The 27,567-nt window shown below is 36.3% G+C and overlaps 1 long non-coding RNA gene across 1 annotated transcript in view; it reads right to left on the reverse strand.

Annotated features, from left to right (window-relative positions):
• LOC311589994 overlaps positions 1 to 25,860 on the reverse strand; it is a 66,360-nt gene extending 40,500 nt beyond the window's left edge. Inside the window, exons 1-2 of the long non-coding RNA XR_014776715.1 lie at positions 25,768 to 25,860; positions 19,463 to 19,587 (exon numbers count right to left, since the gene is read on the reverse strand). This is a non-coding gene — a long non-coding RNA (uncharacterized lncRNA). The remainder of the gene's footprint in view (positions 1 to 19,462; positions 19,588 to 25,767) is intronic.
• Positions 25,861 to 27,567: the final 1,707 nt, after the last annotated feature.

Genomic DNA, 27,567 nt, shown 5'->3' on the forward strand with positions numbered 1-27,567 from the left:
TATTTATAGGTAAACTGCTGGGAAAACATTATTGTCAAACAAAACTGGTGTATGTATCAGCCTGTTGAAGCAAATTGAAATAAAACAAACTTCTCAAATTAAAATTAAATCAAACACCATCAGATGTTATCTTATTTTATTTCCCTATTACCGCTACAAGGTAGTCTGATAAAGACAACCTAAGGATGACAAGGTTTGTTTTGACTCACAGTTCAAGATGCAGAGTGGCCAAGGAGGCAAAAGTTTGATGCATCTGATCACATCATATCGGCAGTAGAGACGAAGATAATAACAAATGTCATGTTGCTGTTGAGTTCCTCTTCTCCGCTTTTATAGTCTAAATTGCCAGATGGAGATTGGGAATATCCCAGTGAGTGGGTCTGGCCTCCTCAATTAATGCTACTAACATAATCCCTCTCGGATATTCCTAGATACTCATCTGTAGATTCATACTGCACCCTTCATGTTCCAGTACCAAGTGCTTCAGTTGGTGTTCCTGGACGGAACAAGACAACTCCCAGGACACCTTTCTAGAAACCTTTCAATCCCAATTGCTCCAGCATTTCAGACTGTCTCATACAGGACTCTAATTAAGCCTGGAATTTCTCAACATTTAGAAACTGGACCACAAATGCTATTCTAAGCTTGTTTAACCATATTTCCAAATTTTATTCAGGCCCCTACAAAGGTGTTAATCATTCCAAATCAACCAGAAGAAACCTTAAGAGAATGAAGCCCCATTTCTGTTAAGGGGGATATGGTAGGCTATTGTTTGCTTTCTTGGGCTATAGAGGGTTATTTTCCATGGGAGTTGGTTATAAGTTATTATTGGTCTTATTTGTAGAGAAAACAAGAATGGACTTAGGGATGTCTTTTTTTTCCTTCATCTTCCATTGTTAGTTTGAAAAGAGGAATTGTAAAGAAAGAAGAGAGAATATAGAAATATATAGGGAAGATAGAACAAAGTGTAGATAAGTGGATCAACATCTCAATGCCTCAATTGTCACTCACAAGGTTATTTTTAATTCACTGGTATAGAATTTTGTATATAGATGGTATATAATTTAAATTTAAGATTATTCTTCACACACATTATATATTTCTATTCTAATATGAGGTATTGTATCCATATAACTCAATTATAATACAAAGTTTACTTCTAATGGTTTTAAAGTGCTATTTCAGGCTGTTTAGGATAAATAAGTTATACAAGTTAACTGTTTGTTGATGAAATCATGGTCCTATCTATTTTTATCACAAGATTATATAACTTAGGTGCAACCAATAGATATGATGAGTTAGATAAGGTCCCCAAAATCCAGAGATACATACAGAATATGGCACTTAAAATATTTTCATTATTTAAAGATTCACTGACAATGAGACAGATTAACTCCTGGTAACACCTAGCCTACTTCAAAGGGGATGATGAGTTAAAAGAACCTCCTTATGGAGATGGATTTAATTATGGCAAACAGGCCACTGGGAAAATTTTCCTCATTTTACCACAGACAGAATTCTGCCTAAAAAGGGCAAGTTTGGATGCCGGTAAAGTTGAAAGCCAAACTCTGCAAATACAAGGTGAGCAATAGTTTACCCTGGCTCACAAAAATGTCTGTCAGGTATATTGGGCCAGAAGGCTGAAGATGAGGTTCCAACATTATAGAGAGTTTTGCGTGACTATTCAGTTATATTCTCATGTGGAAAGCTTCTAACCTGCACTCCCAGCATACTCAGGTAATTAATTTGATTTCTTCACATGTATCTGATGTGGTTGAAGACCAGATATCTTAGTTGTTATGGGTTAAATGTTTTTAGGTGTAGATAAATGTTTTAAGTTGATAATAAGGAGATAGAATAAATATTGATTAATATTCAGAAATTTAGATGCACCAAGATAGGAAATATGTTTTCTTCAAGGCTGTCAAATACAAATAGGCACAATATTAAGCATGTAACACATATATAACTCCTGATTGTGCCATGGTTCTTCTTGCTGTATGTAGTTTATTGTATATATGTGTAGTAATATAAATGTATATGTAAAAAATAAAATATATTTAAAAAAATAAAGAAAAAGAAAAAATTCCTAGGGGGAAAAGAAAATACCATAAACATTTATGCCATAGCCAAAATGCACACATTCCAAGATAAAAAGAACCTAGTAAAAGCAAGCTTTAAAAACTCGACTTAGAATTCTGAATACTGTTATTGCTAAATAAAGTTACTAGTTTGTATTTACTTGCCAAATTAAAAAAAAAATCAAGAGTAAACCATGCCTCAAATTTCTTCAGTTTTACGTTGATTATATCTCTAGTTATGTTAAGTTGGGAATGTGAGAGAGATGGTGTAATAGAAGAACGTCTTTATCAACTTACTTTCTTTTCTGTGTTTTTAGATTTATTTTATTTTATTTTTGGCATATACATTTATATTATTATACATAAGTAGAAAAATTACGTACAGCAAGAAAAACCACAAGACATCTAGGAATCATATGAATGCTACATTCAAGGTGTTTTGGTTAATTGCATTTGGCAACATTATAGAAAACATCTTTCCTGTCTTGGTGAGTCTAAAATTCTGAATGGGAATCAATATCTATTCTCTCTCATCTCTGCCAACTCGAAACCTCTATCTAGACCTAAAAAACATCTTAGCCCCTAAACAGCTTAGGTTAATTGCAAGACTAAACTATCAGGTCTTCAACCCCATCATATGAATGAAGATTATCAGATATCTTTCATCTGCTCAAACTAAGAGCAGAGAACAAGCCTTAATTGTTCTGATTGTTCTGTGTATAAAGTACATCTCATATATTTATATATTTAGGACTGTATAATGCTTGTGAGGATTTATACGATTCAGAACAAAAGAACTGGACACTGAAACCGGATCAGACCTGACAGGATTCGTTCCTGTCAGCATGCAGAACGCTGACATCCTGCATCCTGAATCCTCCATGTTTCAGCCCCAAGAGCTTCAGTCAGTGTTATTCATCAGAAATAGACAGCTCCCACGACCGCTTCAAACAAAGCTTCCATGCAAACTGGTCTAGTATTTTAGACTGTCCCACACTGGACTTCTATTAAGCCTGGAATTTATTGAAAATTGGAAACTGGACCACAAATGCTATTACTGGTTTGATTAACCATGTTCCCCAACTTTATTCAGGACTCTACAAAGGTACTATTTGCCCCAATTCAGCCAGAAGTAACCCTAAGAGAATGCCACCTCATTTCCCCTACGGGGAGCTTGAGTAGATTTATGTTTGCTCTCTTGGGCTACAGATGCTTGTTTTCACTGGGAGATGCTTATAAGTTATGATTGGTCTTATCCAGAGAGAAAACGAGTTTGGACTCAGGGATGTCTCTCTTCCTCTATCTTTCTTTTGTAGATATGGAGATAGGAGTTGAACAGAAAGAAGGGGGTATAGAAATCTATAGGGATGTTAGGATAAAAAGTAGATTATTAAACCCACTCCTCATCCTAAGGCCTTATATGTTACTATCAATTTACTTTTTCATGCAGATATGAAGAGAAGTATTGGACTGAAGTGTGTACTTTGGTGGCAAGGCAGCTATGAGACTCTGTTCAACAAAAAATCCTGTGAGAACCTACTGCGGACAGGGAGAATCCATAATGATAGCCCTAGGCTTCAGGGTGAACTCTTTGATTATAACTAGGCCATGCCTTTGGAATATGACGGAAAGCTAATGTTGCCCCATCCTTGCGGCTCCAGTCTTCAACCCAAGGATCTACCTTCGTTGGGTTATTCTTTCCTCCAGAACATGTGGTCAGTAGTTCAATTTACTCGGGTATCTTTTCTTTTTAATTCCCTCTGTATCAAACCTCCACTTTGTTTTATCGACATTTATCTTAATCAGTTTTATATAATTTCATCACAATTTTCAAATCTTTTTATCACAAGGGAACTATTCACTAATCCTACATCTGGTAAGAAGAATTGTACCCTAAATATATGTGATATGAAAGACCCTGCCATAATTTGGCAGCCAATTTCAAACCTTACTGATAATGGTATGTGAACATTATTCAATGAATGGAGTCTCCTTAGTGTGTTATCTCAGGCATTGAAATTTTTTTTCTAAAAAATAAATGAATAAATAAATAAAAAGAAAAAAAAGAAAGAAAATTTTTTCTCTAAAGATAATACAGTCACATGGGGAGAAAGGGGAAAATGGGAGGGAGGGAGGAATGGGATAACCATTGAGATGTAATAAGAATAAATTAATAAAATTAAATTTAAAAATTAAAAAATTATGCTGTCATAAAGAAAAAAAAGATAATACAGATTACAAATACTACAAAGTTTCACTGACAATCCACACAGGGTAAAAGAAAGATAAATACTAACAAAAGGTAAACGTGATGTCTTAAAAAATGCCTTGGTGTCCTGCAGTTGACATCCATAACTGGAGAAAACCGTGGAATTTTTAAATTTATATCCACATGTCTTCCTGAAGATAAAGTCAGGAGACTATTGAGGAAAACTGGAGACTTTATATGTAATATTTGATTTCTGTATGTTCAGCTACAAGCATTTGGACTCTCCGGGTTCTCCCATATTCTCCAAATTTGCAATGTTTATTCATTCATTGTTTGACACTATTTATCCTTTCCTTGTTTAGAAGAGATCTATGGAGAACTGTCTACAAAAAGGAATGCGTATCACCTTCAACAGCATTCTATATCCTATTCTGGCTATGAGATGAAAACAAGACATTAGTTACAGAGTAACATAGTTTTGGACAGAAAAACATAATCATACGAAATGACCTAATGTACCCACACAACAACAATAAAAACAAAAATACCCCTGGCTTTGACAGCATGAATAATTGATCACTGAAACCGGAACCTACATCTCTGTGTTTATTTATTTGTTTGTTTGTTTGTTTTAGTATGGCTATGGTATTACTATCTAATAGTTTTAAAGGCCCTAGATGAAGGCTTTATCACAAGTCTATACTGGAGGAAACTTTAGGCTTCAAAGCTTAGTGATAGGAATTTATGTTGATGTAAAGTGTATCTTTGTAGGGAAACACTGTCATTTTTTTTTACAGATTCTCCTCTTTATTTCTTTACTTTTTTTACTATAATTATAATTTATTCACATTGCATCCAGATTGCCATCCGCTCACTCTTATCTTCCTGTTCTCATCCTCTCCACCCCCTAGTGTATTCCCCTCCCCTATCCCTCTGACAGGGGGGTCCCCCTCCCCCATTATCTGACCACAGCCCGTCAGGTCTCTGAGATTCCGTCTTACACTTGTCACAATGGCTAAGATTAAAAAAAAAAAAAACTACAGTAATAGCAAATACATGCTATGATGTGGCGAAAGGGGAACACTGCTCCACTGATGGTGGGACTGCAAACTTGTACATCCATTTTTAAGTCAATGTGGCACTTTCTCAGAAAATTGGGCATAATGCTTCTTCAAGACACAGCTATTCCATTCCACCAAAAATATGTTCCACCATACAAGGACATTTGCACAACTATGTTCATATCAAATTTATTCATAATAGCCAGAATCTGTAAACACCCTATGTGTCCCTCAACTGAAGAATGGATAAAGAAACCCTGGTATATTTACACAATGGAATACTATTCAGCTATCAAAAACAAAGAAATCTTGAAATTTGCAGGCAAATGGATGGAACTATAAATGATCCTCCTGAGTGAGATAACCCAGACTCAGAAAGACACACATGGTACATACTAATATATAAGTGGATATTAGACCAACCTAGTTGTCCTCTGAGAGACTACACCCAGTGGGAATGGGTACAGGTACTGGGACTTTCAGGGAGTTAGATGAAAGATATGGTGGACAGAAAGACTCGGAGGTGGGGTGGGAAGTGTTGTCAAGAGCTCCACAAAGAAACTTTCAAGTCTGATAAAGGAAAAAAATAAAATAAAAGCACATGGAAGCAAAAAAAAAAAAAAAAAAAAGGAAAAGAAAAAGAAACTTTCAAGTCTGAGGGATCTGGACCCAGGGATGCTTACACCGACTAATACACCAACCAAGGACAGTACAAATGGAGTGCCTGGACCCCCTGATCAGGTGTAACCAGTGGACAGCTCATTCTCCACATGGGGAAGTGGGGGAGTTGGAGACTGTCTCTGACAAGATCTCTGGTGCCTGGGATTTGATCACTCCACCCCGACAGAGAGGCCCTGTGGTAACACAGAGGAGAGGGATGTGGACTGTCTGTTTGAGATTCTCCTCTTTCTGTTTTTAATATCAGTGAAGTGAACAAACCGCCCCTATAATGCTTTCCTGCCATGTTTTTACCTTGGCACTATATTCTCAAACATGATGAAAGGGAATGAACATGCGCTAAAACCTTTGACTCTACTAGTAAAAATATCCTTTCCTACCTAAAACTGATATAAGTTGACTAACAGGAAATTTAATGGGCATGTCTTTTAAAGACTTCCAAGTGATGAAACACACCTACCTCTAGTGAGGTCCACAATATCCAGAGGAAGTGATGACCTCTTTGAGTAAAGTTACCCATATTGCCCTAACATGTGGTAGAGGAGGGGATGAAAAAGCCCTAGAATGTGTGTCATCTGAAATGAATACACAGTATAAGACTGAAAAATTGAAAGAGTACATTCCACGGAGCGCCTGGGGACACAGCACTAAGAGAGATTATGAGGACAAACACCACTAAGATGCAAAGCAATGGATATCTTTTGAAAACCAGGGCTGACAGAGACAGAACTGGTCAACAAGCTTTCCCATTTAGTGGAAAGAAGGGTAATGGGCCTAAAGTAATAAGGACTGACTAGGGGTATTGACTATATTAGGTTCAGCCTATGGCCAATTACATTCCGAAGAACTAAAGAGCAAACATGAAAAGGGAATTTGGAATTAGAGAATCGCAGGATAGGGTTATTATGAGCAAGGCTAGCCTGAAGCCACTGGGGCTGCCTTTCTCTTGGCTTCCCGAGTCATAACTAAGAAAATGAAAACAAAATGACTGCATCTTGGTGAAAAGATTCATGATAATGTTAGTAACATGAAGGATGTAAAGGACAAAGTCTCATCCAATCTCAGTTTAGTTCTTTAATTTTGTCTTAAATGAAACTGAAGAGATCTTTGTGAATTACTAGAGATTGCATCAAGCCAGAACGCTGTGTTTATATACTTCTATTGCCAAGTAGATAAAAATAATGCCTCAGATACTTGGCATGTTGGTCATTGATCTAGTAAGCACTTTTCTCTATGACTGTAAATGGATCAGCTGGTAAATACAGATCCATATGAAAATATGGTAATAAATACAGTGTCATTCCCTGACCCAACAGGTGCTAGTAACTCTCTTTCCCTCTGTATCAATAAACTTTCCACAAACATCTGCTTCATGTGCCAAGTCATAGAAGTTTCCACTACTGTATTATAATGAAGAGGACATGCTGATTGCATGAGAAGAGTGATTTGTGGCTAGTATTGGAAGATTCTAGTAGTAGATGCATTTCAGAAATCGGAAGATAAGTCCTGCAGGTTTTTGAGAGCCTGCCACTTAGTAAAGATGTTAAAGCCTGGTGATATGAAATTTTCAGAGATATTATCTGCAACCATGAGGAAAATGTTGCACCTTACATCTATATTTAATAAAGAATGAAGACTGAAATGATTTACTTGATTCTGGAGACAACATATTCTATCATGTGTAGCTGGTTCAGATCCTATGCTTAGAGACATAAATGCTGCTAGATTAGGCTGAAACTGGCCAAAAATTTCCTCTCTGCAGGAGGTTCATGTAATGAGGCTAGCAGCCTCAATGTGTGGGCCATTTAATAAGACTAGTGTTACTCGTGCAGATCTTGGTGATGAACGAGGATGCAGTTTGGCATTTATGGCTAATTCCAACCCAGAATCATGAACTATGCCACATGGGCAAGGACAGAGTCCTACCATGTTATAGTGAGGGGTTCGATGTCTTTTAAGACATATTTCTGGCATGCTACCCAGATCTAGGAGACAGAGCACTTGATCACAGAACACCACATGGCTGTGTTTCCAGGACAAGTTACTGAAGCTGAAGAATAGCAAATGAGATTGGAATGGCAGGCAATAAAGGCAGACAGGCAGATAGCAATAGATAATACAGAACATTGCACAGCAGGCTAAAGAGCTTCAAATGCAATGATAAGACTGGGAACTGACAAATCTAATAGATAATTCTGAAAGAACATTCTGGCTGCTGGGAGAAGTATGGGCCAGTGCAAAGAGAACAAAGAAGAAACAGGGAGTAAATCAGTAGAAAGATAATAAAGAATTAGAGTGGTAACCATGGTGATTGTAAAATTATTCCCTCTGTGTTTGTTTCTTATAGAAAAGTAGAAATAGTGGGTGACGGTTGAGTACAGGCTTATTTGAGTCAGTACTTCTCAGAATTTAATATTTATCTTCGGATGATTCAGTTAACATGAGGTATTTTGAATCGGTCTGTTTGAACCTCATAATGTGGTTTTGAATTTCTACCAAGTTCTCAGGTGCTGGTGTCTATATTCATAATCAGACAAATACTAAAGCTCGAAAATAATTCTGAGGGTTTGAGTAAGACAACTCTGTTCAAGGGCAGTGAGTTATTCCTTTTTCTTTGGCTACAATAACTTTGCATGACACTAAATATCTGTACTGATCCATACAATGCATAAGAATAAGTCTGTCATTCTCAAAAGCAGAGGATAAATATAATCAGAGAAGCTACTTGGGGATCATTTACTTTCAAATGATTCTTTAATCCACGGAGTTGTACACAGTAGTAAGAACTTCAGAAATATATCCACTTATAAGGTCAAGTGCTGAGCACCGTTAACACTGTAAAGCAAAAAGTAAACTCATGGTCAGATTCAGAAAATATCTTAAATCTCTCTCTCTCTCTCTCTCTCTCTCCCTCTTTGTGTGTGTGTGTGTGTGTGTGTGTGTGTGTGTGTGTGTGTGTGTGTGTGTGTGTTTGTGTTTTGAGATCCTGATGATGGACTTGAACACAATACCACAGCCTTCTGAGGATACACACAGACCTACTAAAGAGTCAGTGTTTATTTAGAACAAAGAAGGAAAAAAGGTGAATGATTTGCTCATAAATTGTTTGAACAATCACAAGTTCATATTTAATTAACATTTTCATGCTACCTCATTCTATATAATGTTCTGAAAGTATCTAAAATAAACAATGCTCAGTGGAAATTTCATTAATTTCCATAAACCACTAAAGCAAAGTTTACATTTCAGACGCCTACTAACACTAAAATTTCAGAAAAAAATCACTTTTAACTCATATAAGTTCCAATCATATTTATGTGTATCGTATATATGTATATCACACACAAACACATATTCTTTGACCATATCATTTCTCTCTTCTCCAATTTTTCTTGATTTAACCCATCTTCCCTACCCATCCATCTTTGTATCCTTTTTTTTTTCAGCCATCAAATCCAATTTACTCTTATCATAAATCCATATATGTGTGGCTTTCCAGTGTAACCGTGTCAACCTACTAGCACCAGCACTCATAAGGACAATGGAATCTCCCTTTCCCACTATCAATTACCAGTCCTCTTAGTTAAGGATGGGACTTCATATTGCCTCCATTTTGAATGCTGAGATTTGGTCTGGCTTAAGTGTGTAGCTTTCCAGTTGTTTTGGAGGGACAATATTTTTCTATACCTGTTTGCTATCAATGATTCTTGCAGTGACCATGTCCTCCTTTATTGTCTCACATTAAGGAGAGAGAAGGTTTAAGTTCATGTGCATTCATATCTTTCTCATTTCTGGGTTATATAACAGAAAATGGATAATATTTTATATCTAAGTGAAATGAATAAGTTTAAACTGAGTGAATGATTATTTTGTCAGATCATCCAGATACCTTTTTGACATAATATTTTTCTTAAGTAGGAGGATAAAGTTATTTTATATCTATACACTGTGTGACACAAACACAAGACCCAGAGCCCTAATCTAGAAATGACCTGACAGCCTATTTCGTGAAGACTAACTTTTAAGAAGTACCATGCAAGTTTCCAAATGAGAGAAGTAACCAATATCTTTACACAGCTGTGATGCCAATGGACCACAGCGTGTCACACCAGCATAACAAGGTAACTCTATGGATGCAGTAGTGGTACACATATTTTTGTGGTAACGATCAGCCCTCTAATTCAACATAGACCCATTCAACAACAGGGAAACCCTACTTGGTGCTGGAAACCTAGCTAACTATGCAGGGCTAGTAAAGTCATTGGTCTTAGAAGAGAACCTTCAATCACTATTTTACTAAACCTGCATATCATTAGACACACACTAAATATTTCTCTTTATATAGACAGACAAATGTAGTTTCACCCTTACTCCAATCAAGGAAGCTTTTCTTTGCAACATAGATAATTACATTAAAAACAAAAAACCAAAATGCAGTTATAAATCCCATCCAAACTTATACATCATCAACATAACTCATGCACCCACAGCTCAAGGATCATTGCAGAAGAGAGAGTAAAAAAAAATTGAGTCAGAGAAAGGAAGAGTTGGGTGTGAGACACTACTGGCTTTTAGGAATATTAAAAGGCTTATCATGGAGTGCCATAAAAATGACTACCTAACCATGAGCTCAAAAAAGGATGATGCCAATAAAATTATTAATGTAGAAAGAGAAAAGATCATGATTAAAAAAACTATGTCAAACAAACACACACACACACACACACACACACACACACACACACACACACACTACAGGTAACTAAGGAATACTGAAATTGGAAGTAATGTCTACCTGAGGAAAGAGAATGATGACTGGTTATACAATAACAAACTGTACACCCTAAAATATATGTACAGGTAACATGATAGAACTACAGCAGGTTATATTCATGCATTCATGCGTGTGTGTGTGTGTGTGTGTGTGTGTGAGTATGTGTGTGTGTGTGTGTGTGTGTGTGTGAAACAACAATGAGAGAGAGAAGGAGGTGGTGTAAAGACTATTATTGAAATATAATGGAGAGAAGAAATGGAAGAGGTAATTGATAAAATTATATGATATTCTCAAAATATTTAAAAATTAGTTATCACTCAGTGGTAAAGCTTGCAAGTGTAAGGTTCTGTGTTCAACACATAGTCCTGAGATATGGAACTGAAATATAAAAGAAAATTTTCTGAAATAGCCAATGGACAGGACATTCTCCACAGTTGAGTGGAGAATGGAGTATGATTTTCACATGTACTCTGGTGCCTCATATTTGACCATGTCCCCTGGAGGGGGAGACCTGGTGGCACTCAGAAGAAGGACAGCAGGTTACCAAGAAGAGACTTGATACCCTATGAGCATATACAGGGGGAGGTAATCCCCCTCAGGAACAGTCATAGGGGAGGGGAATAAGGGGAAAATGGGAGGGAGGGAAGAATGGGAAGATACAAGGGATGGGATAACCATTGAGATGTAACAAGAATAAATTAATAAAAATAAATAAATAAATAAAAAGAAATATAAATACATTTTAAATGATAACTAAAAATATGTCATACATATGATATGATAGTTAAAAGGTTATTTGTTCATTTATACACATAATGATTTTACAAGTTTATGAAGTTTAATATGGTGTTTTTGGTTCAGTATACATTGTGTAATGGTCAAATAAAACTAATGAACATACTCATAATCTAAAGAAAAAAAGAACAATGTAAGAGATTATTATTAGCAATATTTCGTATCTATGAAGCAATGTGTTTTAAAAGGCTATTCAAAAATTTATTCAGAAATACCAACTAATTCTCTAATATTTTGGATTTATAGTTAACAATGTCTAGCATAGGGCTGGAGAGATGGCTCAGTGGATAAGAGCACTGGCTGTACTTCCAGAGGTCCTGAGTTCAATTTCCAGCAACCACATGGTGGCTCACAACCAACTGTAATGACATCTACTGACCTCTTCTGGCCTGCAGGCATACATGCAGGCAGAGCACTGTATACATCCGTAATAAATAAATAAATCTTAAAAAAAAAAAAACAGTATCTAGTATATATTGACAATTTTTAATAATTATAAATTTTACTGTCTTGAAAAGATTTTTATAATATATTTATAGAAAAGAACTCAATTTCCTTGATAATAATTTAATTATATGATTTACTTTCTAAGTATCATTGATATGAGAGATTATTTCATAATTTATTCATAATGTGGAATGAAACAACTCAGTACAATTGGTCTAAAGGCTCAAAATAGCATAGTGCATGCTTTAAGTGAAAATAGTTGTTTTAATATATTTAAACATTATAATACAAAAATGTAAAACATTTTTTAAAAAGCATGATGTGATATCCAATTAATTACCTTTTTAAAGGTAGATATTACATAAAACAAACCCGAAATAAGGGCACTCTCAAAACTTAAAGCTGAATGTTACTTCATTGGCACCAGAAAAACTTCAAATACTAATCTGATTTTTTAAAAATAGAGAAAATTAAAGTAAATGCAAATGTTTATATAGAAAAATACTTGAAGACTTACTATTGTTTTCAACTCTTTTAAAATTAACCTATAAAGTTAATTCAATATCATTCAAAATATCAGCTTATTCCATAGCTATTTACTAAATGCATAAAAGGCCTAAGAAGGGGTATGTAAAAGTAGAACACTGACTAGAGCTAATATAACTCTGAAATAACAATACTTATTTGGGAATTATTTTCTTTAGATATCTATTTGTTTATAAGAAACAGTCACATTATCTAAGATAATACAACAACTAATAAAGATATAAACCTACAAAACTAAGACGCTTGAGTTGATCTTCAGAAAATGAGCAGGGACAATTACAAGAAGAAATGATGGACTTTATGGCAAGTGGTTCTGGAAGAACTGCGTACATATTTGAAAAATGTCAAGTACACACATGTTACATATACAGTAGTTCATGAAGTAAGCTACCCAAATTTAGTCTTATATGTGTGATATAGGGCCAGGAAATTGTATAAAGATATGAAAACTTGATTTTTGTTAAAATATATATAAACTTCTAATTTATTTAACTTTTTGATAAACATTCACATATTTTAGCAGAACCTAGCAAGTGTCTTCCAAAGAAAAGAAGATAGGGGTCATACTAATAGCAGCATCTCCAGAAGGCCCTCTGAACATCCCATCCCCTGAACATCATCTCTTGATGATACATGGGCACCAGTTCTGGTGAGTTAGAGTGAATCCCAGCTGGTAGCTACCATCAAAACGCACATACACATCTGCTGTGAGATTGCCTGAAAGAATTCTTCACTAATTTATTTGACAAAATATTTTTTACCCATTACCCTGTATCACAAACAGAAGATACTTTCTAAAACATCTGGACTCTCTGCTACAAGGAGACATTTCTTATCATGCAAGACATTATTTTTATTAGATTTCACTATAGTTTGGAATGTAATGAATCACAGAAATGCAACCTATTAGTTTCAGGGATATGTTAATTATAAAACATTATTTTTCAAATATCTTGAGTGCTCTGAACTATTTCAATTGTCTCAGACTGTTCAAGTCATAAAAATAGAGCAAATTGTTTTCTTTTCCTGGCTCAGCAAAATTCATTTCTGTTTCCTGTTTGTTTCTTCAAAATTCAGCATTTCATACATCTTTGACATGTGATTGTGAAAAATTTTAGGGTGATCATACAAAATCAACTCCTCATAATTACTTGTTTAATTTCATAGAATAATTTTAAATAGTCTATGTTGCAAAATGACTCACTTTTCATTCCATCTTAAATCTAGCAGACTGACATATTGTCAGTGATTAAATTACTACTGATATAAAAACACCAACATGATATGCCTTTCCTGATTTCCTAGAATTTTTATTCAATATTCATTGATTAAATGTGAGATGCTTCTAGTTTAATTAAATACATGACAGTAGATAACATTAGTCATCTGGTACTATATTGAACTATGAAAAAGCAAGAATAAAAACAATTTTTTAATTAGCCTTAGGAGTAATTTTAGCTCCTGGATATATTGATACAACAGTGTGCTTGTGTATTAACTACAACTGCTTTTCTTCCTATGACCTTAAAGGTCTTTCTATTAAACCACACACAGTCGTACACAGCATACTTTCTTAAAACACCATTTTATAACTAGAGATAAAATAGCTTATAACATTTACAAGGAAAGTCTGGACTTAAACATTACTGCAATTTTTAATCTAACACAATGCAATAATTTCCCTCAATAACAACATCTTTATAGAATTGAAAATAAAACAATAGTTGTGGTTAGCAATTGAAAGAAGAGAGGGAGAAATAAGAGATAAATCTTAGCTATCATCTGTCTGCAGTAGAAAGCACTGAGATAAAAGCAAGGCAGGGTATCCCCATGTTGGGAAGATTTTACTCAGCAAGTGGATGATTTCATGGTGAGCTGTAGTAAAACAGACATCATGGGAGAGGCATATGTGGTGGAGTAGGGCAGCGTACTTATTGCTGGACAAATAAGAAAGAGCACAGAGAGAAAAGAGACGGGAGGAAAGGGAGGAAAAAAAGAGAGAGAAGACCAAGTAACATGCATCTCATTGTCTACTTTCTCCAGGTAGACCCCAACTCTTATCATTTTAAGACATCTGAGACAAGTGCTAGCATGCAGGAACCAAATACTTAATAATAAACATTCAAACTATAGCCATCATATTCAACTCAAAATGCTCACATCACTTTAACAATAAGGAGTGATAGTACTAGATGTTCAAGAATAGCAGTTGCTCAATAGTTCAAACTCAGTCACCTCTGAATCCCAATTAAATACATAAGTCTGCACCATCAGGAAAATGAACATGTTATACACTTTAAGATATAATAACAACACACAGTAATTCCCATTGCAAAAGATGGAAACAAATCTAGTTTAAAGGCCAGCTGGGTGAAGATCGTAGGCCAGAGTTTCATATCCAGCATCAAGGGAACACGGTATGATGTCAACTTTCAAGGAAAGTATTAATTTAATCATGGCTACTCCCACGGTCTCCTTGCAGCACATGGATTTCTTTCCTCAGCAATGTTCCACACTTCTGATATCCCTAGTTTCTTAATGCTGTCTTGTATCTTAAGTTTTACATAAATAGTCTTATTGTAGACATCACTATAAATGTTCTGTTCTGAGCTCACAACAGAATCACCCACAAAGCTCTTCTTCTAGCATTTTCGGTGCTCTCTATCCCACATATTCCGAAGCTTTCAACTTCTCACAATACCTTCCCAAAGATTTCTGAACCATGTGATAACATAGTGACAACTCCCAACTCCTGGTATCAGTGTGTGTGTGTGTATGTGCGCGCGCGCGCACTTGCGTGTTAATCCTTTAAATTTTGGCAACTACCCAGGACAGACAATTTAAAGTATAAAATACTTATTTTAGTCCACAGGTTCAGAGGCTTTGGTGGTGTTTTTGTCTTGGCTGCCATGGGACAGAGCATCAGCCTATTAGATAATGTAGTAAAGCAAAACAAACAAACAATAACTCCTTGGTGGATGAAAGCAGATGGTAGGCAGTGCAGGACAAGACACAATGCCCATGGACTTGTTTTCAGTGATTTACTTTCTCCTGGTAATGCCCCATTTCCTAAAGTTTTCAGAGCATACCCAATTAATGCGACTGTCAGGGGACTAATCCGTATAAACCTTGAATCATTGGTGGGGTATTTTACATAAGAACAACAGTCAGATTACTCAGATTCCTATCTCACCTTCTCTCATCTCCACATTTTTTACCTGTGTGCTACCTATTAGGATTTCATTACAAGCAGGTTCCATGTATGGACAGACTAATATGTTACTAGAAGTAAAATACGGGCTACTGTCTCTATCCCATGCTAAAATGGTATTCCTAGGAAAACCAGAGTATACCTAAGCAGAGACATACATGAATGCCTTGATTTTAAGCTCATATTCACCCAAAGCATCTTCCACTGCTCTCTCTCTCTCTCTCTCTCTCTCTCTCTCTCTCTCTCTCTCTCTCTCTCTCTCTCTCTCTCTCTCTCTCTCTGTCACACACACACACATACACACACACACACACACACACACACACACACACACACACACACACACAGACTCCTACACAATCCACAAAACAAGTAGTTAATTAATGGGTAGTCTTTGTCCTTATCCAACACTGCATAAATAAAAAGCCACTGAACAGAGTTGTCACAGTAGCAGGTATAGATAATATGCTTAATCTCAACTAACATGGTTTTGTCAGTGTTACTTGTTGTAGGAGGGTCTTCTGCACTGTGTTTTCAGATGGTGATTTCAAGGGCATTGTTTGGAATGTTAAACCATATCCTGTGTCCATGTGATATAAGGGATGTTTCCCAATGATTCCTGATTGGTTAATAAAGATGCTGATTCAGAAGACAAAGAAGTTAAGTTTTGGGTCCCATGACCATGAGACCATGAGACCATGAGACAGGAAGAGGAGATCGGCAAAAGATGTAGCAGGAAAGAAGGGAGGACCTCAGTAGCTGCATGAGATAGACTAGGAGAAGAAGGTCAAGAGAAGTGGGCCATGAGGACAAACTGATGCAGAAACCTCCTGGGAGTCATCATTGGCAAGCGATTGGCTTTTATGTGGGTTTTAAGAGCATGAACTCTGAGGCCCCATATTTGACCACATCCCCTTGGTGGAGCGGCCTGGTGGTACTCAGAGAATGGATAAGCAAGCTGCCAGATGAGACTTGATAGTCTATGAGCATACGGTGGGAGAGGAGGGCCCCTTCGGTCACAGACCTAGGGGAGGAGAATAAGGTGAAAGCAGGAGGGAGGAGGAACAGGATGATAAAAGTGAGGGGAAAACAACTGAGATGAAATCTGAATAAATAAATTAATTAAATAAATAAAAAAGTTTTTAAAAAGAGCAGTAGAATTAAAATAGCTCAGAATCTGCTCAGCATAGTGCCCATAGATCAATAAATCATAGACTCTCTGTGTCAATCATTGGGGAACTAGCTGGTTAAAGAAAACTGTTGTCATATTAATTTTCATTATTATCGCATAGTCACAGAACAATTTCTATTTCCATAGTTGCTCTAGTTGTTGTCAGTAGTAGTCTCACCAGAAGAAACTTATCTGAGTTTCTGTGAGGTCGTTATCTTGGAAATCATTCATCAACGTTGTAGGTAAAGTCTTCAGATTATCCCTTTTCATAATGTAAGGTGCAAGAATTTCATATATGGTAGAATTATATCGATTTCAAGTATAATTAAATGCTAAAACACATGACAACCTTGTGGGCTTCAACGACTAAGATTATAATGATGAATATGATTATAAATGTGAGATTATCCATCCTGTGAAGAACACGTAACTAACATATTGACTTGATCCAAGGCAAAAAAGCAGTATACTAGATGCAAGGTTCTTTTGTACATATTAGCTTAAGTCAATCTTATTGATTCCTAGGTAAACATATGTTCATTGTTTATGAATATATTCCTGCAGATGTCAAGGAGCTACAGCTTGTTCAAGAAGAAGGCTAGTAGTGCTAGGAAGTTAGTGACACCAGAAGTTCCTTTTAGTTGATAGGAGCTAGTAGACCAATATCAATAGTGGAAGACTGCTTATGAAACATGCTTTGTCAGGATCTTTCCTATAACTGTTCTTACCACATACAAAATAAAATATTGTCACTCACATTGTCAGGAAGCTTACTGAAGAGAAACAGATACTCTTAGAATATAAAGCCAACTGGAAACTATTTCTCTCAAATTTTGCTTCTATCCACCTTGTCATTTCATTGTGCATTCTAATGAAAGATCAAAAGGTGTATATTTTGATGCTTCTAATGATCCCTTAGGTAGCCCTTTCATCTGAGTTGTGTGTGTTTATAGTCTTTCCGTAGCCATTAAAATCCCTCATGATCACATTATTTTCTCTTCTGTTTAACACTGTCTTAGTTACTAAAGACCGAACAATAAGGATTACAAACTTATGAAGTAACAGGGGCATCTACTTAGTCATGTACCCATAGTAGATATGTATGGCATACACCAGCTAGGATACTTTCTCTTCTAGTAGGCACTACTGCAAATTTTATAGCATTCAAGTTTTCTTTAAACTGCTTTAACATCACCTGTCACCATATACTTATCACCTATGAAGTTCAGAATGTAAGTGGTTGTAGTATTGTTTCATTTTCTTAATCATAGAGAATTAACCATTCCATTTTTCTGTTTGTTTACTGAATTTCAGCGACAGTGTTTTGACATGTCTCACAGGACTATATTCTAGAAATTTTATTGAATGTCAAGTTTTTGTTTGAGCAGTGCATCTCTTATACACTTATGTATATGCTACCAGATTATTTGTAGTGCTTTCCTGGTTTCTTCAATTTAATCAACCAGATATAGACTTGACAAGGTAAACCTGGCTGATGCCCTGAATTGATCTCATTGGCTGAAGGTACTCAGGGATTCAGTACACTGGATTTTGCTGCAAAGATGGTGTAAACCATTACAAACTAGTTTTAAAAAACTATTCTGCTTTTGATGCCTAAATCATAATGCATAAATTATTAAATTGAAGGTTTTGTAAAAGATGGGATGAGCTATCTGGAATTTGTCAAGTTAAGAAAATACTTTGGGCTGAGTGCGGTGGCTCAAGCCTGTAATCCCAACACTCAGGGAGACAGAGGCAGGCAGATCTCTGTGAGTTTGAGGCCAGCCTGGTCTCCAAAACAAGTTCCGGACAGCCAAAGCTACACAGAGAAACCCTGTCTCCAAAAAAAAGAAACAAAGAAAGAAGGATGGAATGAAATAAGGAAAGAAAGAAAGAAAGAAAGAAAGAAAGAAAGAAAGAAAGAAAGGACTTTAGAAAACCATCTGTAATTAGAATTATTGTTTGTTATTTTTATTAGTCAATCTTTAAGTGAAAGGACAATTCATTTTCTGTCAAACTACAGTGACTTTTCTATGATCCATGAAATTGACATTAGGTAAAAATTCATGTATCAAAGTACCCTTGGATTGAGTACTTCCTTTGATATGCTTCCTGTCCTTACTAAGCACCACACACTGTGCTAATAAGCTTCTTATCTCAAAATATATTCCTTCTTCAATCCAAAAGCTATGTTCCTATGAACTGTATTGGGTCTTTGAATTGATAAAATATCACAATTCTCCATTTTAATAACTTCAAAATATTTTCATAATTTTTATGTCACATATCGTGCAGGAATTTCCTACATCATTCATTTGTTCTCACCTTAATGGCCTCATGCATTGGTCTTTTAAATTAAATATTTCTCCCATAGGCTCAAATATTTGAACACTTGTTCCCCAGTTGGTGATGTTCTTTGGAAACATTGTGGGTAGGAACAGCCTTGCTAGATGATATATATTTCTGCTCTTAGATTTTTAAACACTCACCCTGTTTGCAGTTCACTCTTCTGCTTCATGCTTTAGTTAATGCTGTAGACTTTCAGCTTCCTTCTATTGCCAACATGTCCGCTGCTTGCTGCCATGCCTCCATCCTATGATGAATGTTTATAACTCTACAACCAGAAGCCCAAGTTAATGCTTTCTTCCATGTTTTATCACAGTGACACAGAAGTAACTAATACACATGCTAAATTGTTCTCTATCAAAATACATGGGGTCAAAGTTGCTATTTTAAGTTTTAGTTTTTTTATGTTTTTTATTGGCACAAACAATGACTACATAATTATGGAGTACTATGGAGCTTAGGCTGCAGGAAATATGATCACTCTGCTTGTGGCACAGTACTGACTCTCAGGAACAGTACGTTTCCAGAATCAGAAAGAATATAGAAATTCATTTAGATATTTAGATATTTATAGTAGAAAATGATGTCAGCAGTCACAGATGTAAACTTCACAAAAATTATAAACCCTAAATTCAATATGGATCAGGAAGTCCTCCAGTCATTGTTACACTCTTTGACTATACTACCAATGGCATCCATTGTGCTACAAATTAAGTAATGAAATTCCAATCTAGCCATTTCACAATCTCATGTGCTGAAAACTCTGCTTCCAACCTGCCTCTCATTTAGTTCAATATAGCTATAATTGGTGAATAAAACACACATACACAAACATACAGAGACACACACATATAAGATGTGCAGTGTTGCATGATATAAACACATAAATATATTTACATATATAAGTATTCAAACATGTTCTGAAATGATTAATAATTCTGCTACTAGCATGCACATGACTTCATCTCTCCATTTTCTGTGTGTGTAGTAAGAATATTCAGATCTGTTCTCCATGAATTCCAAGCTCATATACTATAGACTTAGCCACTGACACCCTGTTGTACATTTTGTCCTCTCAAGTTTTGCATCTCGGCATAATTATATAATGCATTTCAACAATTACTTAAGAGTTGCTGTAAAAATGTTTTTACTTAGAAAATTTCAATATAAAATGCAAGACTAATTCTTTAAAAGCTGCTCTTTAATAAATTAATAAAAAATAAAGTAAAAAAAATCATGGAGATACAAAAACAATTTAAAAAATAAAATTACTATGTAATTTTTAAAATTTTTTGTTTTTAATATGTACACTTTATATCCCGATTGTAGGTCCCTCTCTCATCACACCCAGGTTCCAACCTCCGTCCTTTATTCTCCCTCTGCCCTCCCTTTGTTCTCAGAAAAAAGCAGCCCTTTCCCCCTATCATCTAACCTTAACCTATTAGGTCTCATGTGGACTGCCTGCATATTCTTCTGTGGCCTGGCAAGGTAGACCCGCCAGGGAAAAATGGTCAACAAGAGGGCACCAGAGTCCATGTCAGAAGTAGCCCCTACTCCCTGTATTATGGGATCCACAAGGAGACTGTGCTCCCTTTCGACTACATCTGAGTAGTGGGTCTAGGTCCTCACCATGCATGGTCCTCCCTTGATACATCAGTCTCTGCAGCCCCTTCAACACCTCCAGCCTAGACTTGTGTGTTTCATTGGTCTCCTTGTAGAACTCCTGTCCCCTCCAGATCCTTCTATTCCCCAACTTTTCCATAAGACTTCTTGAGTTCCACCCCAAAGTTTAGCTGTCTCAGCTATTAATTTAAGAAATTAATATGCAAATGAAATTAAATGCAAATGATTACTATAACAAACTAGGAGGCCATAGTTTACATAGCATTGTCAGAACGCAGTCCGGGAATGCAGTAGTGGTAGGAGAATTCTGAGTTCTTGTGAGGATGTGCCACATGAAAAAGACAAGTGTAAAGACCTCAGCTTCTTAAAAAACATGGAATTTTTCTTGGAATTTGTTTTCATGCTCCTTCCAGGTATAACAGATAGGAGTGTGTTTACTTGCTATTGTTCATTATTGATTGCTGTGGTAATTCCATTAAAATGTTTAAACTATCTTATATATGCCTCTACAGAAAGCTATGATTTTGCCATGTGTTGCTTATTCCCATGACCGTATTCAGCTTGAACACAAAAGAATTTACTCAGATGACCTTTCTTAATTCTACCTCATGTATCAGCTTTATTCTCTGAAGGCCCACTGCCTCTAGTGTGGTGACACAGAATGATGCAAAGAATATACTTTATCAATTAGAAGGAATCTAACAAACTTATTTAGACCTTGTTATCATTACCATCATGGACAATGCATGAAGAGGTGAAAAAATAGTAAATCAGCTGGTACTGCACACTGTACATTGCTACAAACCTTTTCTTTCCACACCAATATTATCCAAGTAGCTTTCAGTGAATGCAAATAGTAAGATAGTGTGCACAGAAGCTGAGTCAGCGCAAGGCTGCGTTTGTATTTACAAACCCTAAGAAGAACGTGACACACAAATCGGATTTAAGTGTCAAATTTCTCTTCGTGAAATTAGAGCATTAGAATTCATATAAAATCATGTTTTAAAATCCTGAGCCTAAATTACATCCTTGCAGATGAAAGGACAGATGACTCATTTCGTGTATTATGAGACAATTGTTCGGTCTTACGAGTAATTGGAGCATCCAATTTAACTCAGAATTAGAGATGACCTCTGGGAGTGGAAACTTAAGGACTGCGATGCTGCTGAAGCCTAAGAGGTTGAGAGTTTGTATTTCTTCTGTGAAGTGCAACGTTTAGCACTTCCCGGTATTTGAAGCTGACTCTTACTAATTGCACGAACTCTCTTAAACTCTAGAACTAATCAAATCACACTGGACTTACATTACATAATCAGAGATTTTTTTTCCTGATACTTAGCATTAAGGTTTTCAAATAGTCTTTGTTATTGTGCTAGGGAAAGAAGCAAAAGAGAGTGGAACCATCCAGTCGTGGGACCCTAACCTTCTGCAATCGTGTATACCATGATCCATGCCAAAGAGTGATATATCCAACCATTGCCCCTCTGCAGTTTACTTCACAGGCGCAGGTGGCTCTTGTGTTTGACTCCCTTCGACTGAGAAGGAGCCATGGCATATCCAAATGATTTTTACTTTTACTAGTAAATATAGAAAATAAAAGTGTTTTATAGAATTATCCTCTCGTATTTTTCACAAAGCAGAGAACATTAATTTTGCTGGTAAATATTTTTAGAAGATATACTTATGTTAATGTAGATATGGCATGTATACATGCATATATGTATACGTTGATATGACTGACTACATAATTACATATGTAAGTCTTCTCACATACCCTAGAAATATACCTTAGAATATATATATCAAGTCTCTTCTTGGTAACCTGCTGTCCTTCCTCTGAGTGCCACCAGGTCTCCCCCTCCAGGGGACATGGTCAAAGGTGAGGCACCAGAGTATGTGAGAAAGTCATATCCCACTCTCCACTCTACTGTGGAGAGTGTTCTGTCCATTGTCTAGATCTGGGTAGGGGTTTAAGGTTTACCGCCTGTATTGTCCTTGGCTGGTGCCTTAGTTTGAGCGGGACCCCTGTGCCCAAATCTGCCTATCATAATGTTCTACTTGTAGGTTTCTAGGACCCTCTGGATCCTTCTACTTTGCCATTCTCCCATGCTTCTCTCATCTAGAGTCCCACTAGAATGTCCTCCCCTCTGTCTCAGTTTCCTGGTAAGTGAAGAGACTTGATACCCTATGAGCATATACAGGGGGAGGTAATCCCCCTCAGGAACAGTCATAGGGGAGGGGAATAAGGGGAAAATGGGAAGGAGGGAAGAATGGGGGGATACAAGGGATGGGATAACCATTGAGATGTAACAAGAATAAATTAATAAAGGAGAAAAAAACAGAAATTAAAATGTCCACACACACACACACACACACACACACACACACACAAGAATATATATATCACTGAATATAAGTTTTCTGAATTATGAGCCATTGTGTCTGTATCCTGATTAGAGTACTAGCCTACAGCAAGATTAAAGATAGTCCAATGATTGTAGCATATTATAATAATAACATCTAAAAAACCCTTGTAGAATTCTTTTTAGTTTTGCAAGTTAATATTCCAATTCATAAAGTATTTTCTTAGCTCCAATTACTAGATTCTAAATGCAGTTCTTGCACCGTTACTGTTTCATTGAACTCCTCTTACAAAGTACATTCTTAAACCAATTAATACTCCGCTTATATTTCACAGATGACTATGCATTTCTAAAGAAGCAAAGAAGAGAAAAGAATATTATTTCCATTCTTTGTGCAACTGCAATGTAAACATTAATAATTGTGACATGATTGTGTCCGCTTTCCTATTTCAGAAGATGATGGAATCTCGTTTAAAAAAGAGACAGCTGAGCTGGGCACCGTGGAACACATTTGTAATTCCAGCACTCAGGAAGGCAGAGGCAGGCAGATCTCTGTGAGTCTGAGCTGAGACTGGTCTACAAAGTGAGTCCAGGACAACCAAGGCATACAGAGAAATCCTGTAGTGAACCAACCAACCAACAAATGAACAAAACCCTGCTGTCTGGGTGGTGGTGGTGTATAATATTAATCCCAGCACATGGGAAGCAGAGGTAGGCAGATTTTTGTGAGATTAAGGCCAGCATGGTCTAGAGTCATTTCTAGGACAGCCAGGGATACACAGAGAAACCCTGTTGTGAAATAAATAAGTAAAAAAAAAAAAGACAGCTTGGTTACTTCTGAGTAGTGTCTGATATGACAAAACACATCCTTTTGTGTTACTAGGTAAAGAAATGTTTTCATCGATCAGATTATTAGAGAAAATTTAAAATGTTTGTTGGGAAAATATCATGGCATATTTCTGATAGATATATAAGTACCAATACATAATTTGATTGCAAAATATTTTAGAAATTTTAATGTTTTAAACAAAAACATTATTAAATATTAAATAATGATATTTTCAAATTTTTGCATTGCTAATAGTTTCCTTCTAATTTTGACACTAATTTTATGGAGGCATGCATTAAATCAGTAAGTATATTAATTTTTCTCTTCTTGTCTATGTATTTATATTTATTATGCATTATTAATGAGCAACTATCTATCCAAATATGACTATGCCAAAGAAGATTAAATCAATATTGGCAAATAATGCTCCAAAATAGCTTTAACTAACTTAGCCAGGTATTGAATATTTCTTTTTTTCTTTCTTTTTTTTTTTTTTTTTTTTTTTTTGGTTTTTCAAGACAGGGTTTCTCTGTGTAGCCTTGACTGTCCTGGACTCACTTTGTAGTCCAGGCTGGCCTCGAACTCACAGCGATCCGCCTGCCTCTGCCTCCCAAGTGCTGGGATTAAAGGTGTGTGCCACAACGCCCGGCTTGAATATTTTAAATAAATTAGATAAAATAGTGAATTTAAACCATTTGATATAATTTTCTTTAAAAAAAAAAAGGCATGCTTACTTTTACTAGTGATTGTGTGCTGTTGTTGCTCAGTATCCAGAAGAGATTCCTTTCAAGCCTGCCCCTGCCCTCAGGCTCATGTCCCTGATATAGATGTCCCAGCATGTACATGTAACCTATCACATATTGCTTTACGTTTTGATTCATTTTTAGAATACGGAATCAAATGCTATTTACAGGTTCGACCAATAATTGTAATCCTTCCCCCCCCCCCTCTAGCTTTGGGAGTAGAGTTCATGAACGCGAAGTGTGTGACCATATTATATGCTTAAATATTGGTGAACTAAAAAAAAAATCTCTTGACTATTGTCTTGGAGAACTTTCCTATGTTCTCTCTCTGGTTCAAGCTCTAACTCGGGTCTGTAGAAGCTATGAAGGTGTCCTGACACCATTTAAATTAAGGGCCTCACCTAATTGGTAAACTCCAGATTTCAAGGTGGTTTAGCTCATCTGAGCAGCGCTTTTAATAAAATAACTTTCCAATAGGTCATATACACATAAAAGTTGCACAATTAGGGCTGAGTCCTTATATACCCCAAACTTGTGATCCCCACCGTGAACAACTTGGAACATTGGGCTGTGATTGTCTTGACCTATTTTGTAATAATAGCATAGTTTATTAGGTAAAGTTAACAGTCATTTTACATTTCTTTACATTTTAACTAATAATATCCCCTTCCAGTATCAGAAGCCCATTAAGGAAGCATATTTAGCTATTGTAATAACTAGCTCTTTTCCCCCATGGGGGTTTCTCAGAATCATATGCTTTTGGTGACTGTTCTTTGATATTTTCTGGGTATAGATCAATAAATGCTTATTCATCCCAGGCAAGACACTGATAACAGCCTAAAGAAACAAACCTAGCTTAGTGGATCAGTGAGCTTATTGAAGTTACTTACAGGCACATGAGTGAAGGGTTCCAGGAGCATGGTGACACAAAGGCAGGTGTACCTCTTTCTGAAAAGCTAATTCACCTGCAAGACTTTCAGTCGGTCAATGGAATTCTCTTCCTCTCCTATGTACTTGTTACTGCCCACAGCTTCTGATGTTTATGACGTATATAGTTCCTGAGCACTAACAGTAAAGACAAGAAGCTATAATTTAGATACACAACAATGACCCTCATCATGCATTTGCAAGCTATTTTGCAGGTGGACCCTTGGTTGGGATTTGGCTGTTTCCTCATTGTTGTAGATATGGAGCAATGGAGGAAGTCCACAAAGACAAATATTTGTTCTTTTTATCACTCATCAAGGGTTTGTGCTACAACTAGGATGTATCACTGTTCATATTGACACAGATGACTTGACTGCTGGAGGGTCCCATATGACAGAGGGAGAAAGTCTCATTTCTCTTTGGTGTGAAGTTGCATGTTTCCTTCTTTTCTACTCTCTTTGGAAGTCGTATAATTTGCTCCTACTTAATGACAGTTGCACCTCTTTAAGAGCAAAGTATCTACAGATTATTTAAAATTCCTGTGTGTATACTTATATATCACTGTTACATATTTAGTCTATTATGTATATAAACATAAGTAATGAATGTTCATTTTAAACATTGGGCTATAGTTCAATTCTATGTATTTTATTTCACTTTCAGCTTTAGCCAGTGAAGCTCTTTTCCCTGGCTCCTCTGATACATAGATACACAGTTTTCCCTTTGTTTCTAGCACTACTTCGCTCTCAATATGAACATCTTAGGTCCAGTCCACACATGGAGCAACTTTCCCCAAAACAGGGTTCCTAGAGGAACAGAATCTAAACATGAGGTCGGATGCCTCACCAGTCCCAACCTGTTGCTGAAGGCTTGGAAGATGGCTTATCTTACATCCATATTTTAAGGTAAAATAATCCAAACTATGTTCCATTATAAGTAAAGAATTACATCAGCTGCTGCACGTGGCATAAGAGGGTAGAAGCACATTACTACAAGGGCTGAAATCAGACAAGCAAAAGCAGCACATACTTTCTCTCAGAACTCTTGTATCTGGGCTAATTCTATAAGGAGCTACCGCTCTGGAAGACTGGCTTCCCTACAAAGTCAATTCTTCCAGGAAGTACTCTTCCAGACCTACAAAGGTGTATTTCTCTTTTGATTTATTGGTCAACAACCAATATTAAGTATCACTCATCCAAGAAAAGAAATGGTATATGTATTTTTTAACAAAAAAAAAACCATACATTAGTAGACAGAAAGCCCACACAGGTAGTTTCCTTTTTAACAATGAGAACAATCTTTCAATCTCCAAAGACAAAATTAAATGTGCGGTGGCTATGTAAGGGTGGCAGGAAGAGGAAGGTTGTCCATTTCTTGATTCTTGTGTAGTTGGTTTCTTAGTTCCCATCTGCTCTTATAAATCTGGTATAGGTGTGTACCTGCACTCATCAGAACTTCCTGCAGCTCACTGGTAGCTGAGCTTCAAGGACCCAATGTACTACAGTGTTTCCTGAGTAAGGATATGGCCCTGACTCCTCAGTAAGTTGTTGGGTTTTGACACTGGTCATGAATAGGTCTTAGATTACATAAATAAATAAATAAATAAATAAATAAATAAATAAATAAATATTTCAGGGTGATGTGGCCACTATCACTCCTTCCAGAGTTAATTGCAAGAATGAATACAATCTGCGTTAAATTCACTGTCCACCTGTTTTGAATGGAGAAGGGTGGGGTTAGCAGAGGTAGATGAGCTAATTTCA

The sequence above is a fragment of the Acomys minous genome (genome assembly GCF_964271855.1).
Source record: "Acomys minous genome assembly, chromosome: 19".
Classification (NCBI taxonomy): Eukaryota; Metazoa; Chordata; class Mammalia; order Rodentia; family Muridae; genus Acomys; species Acomys minous.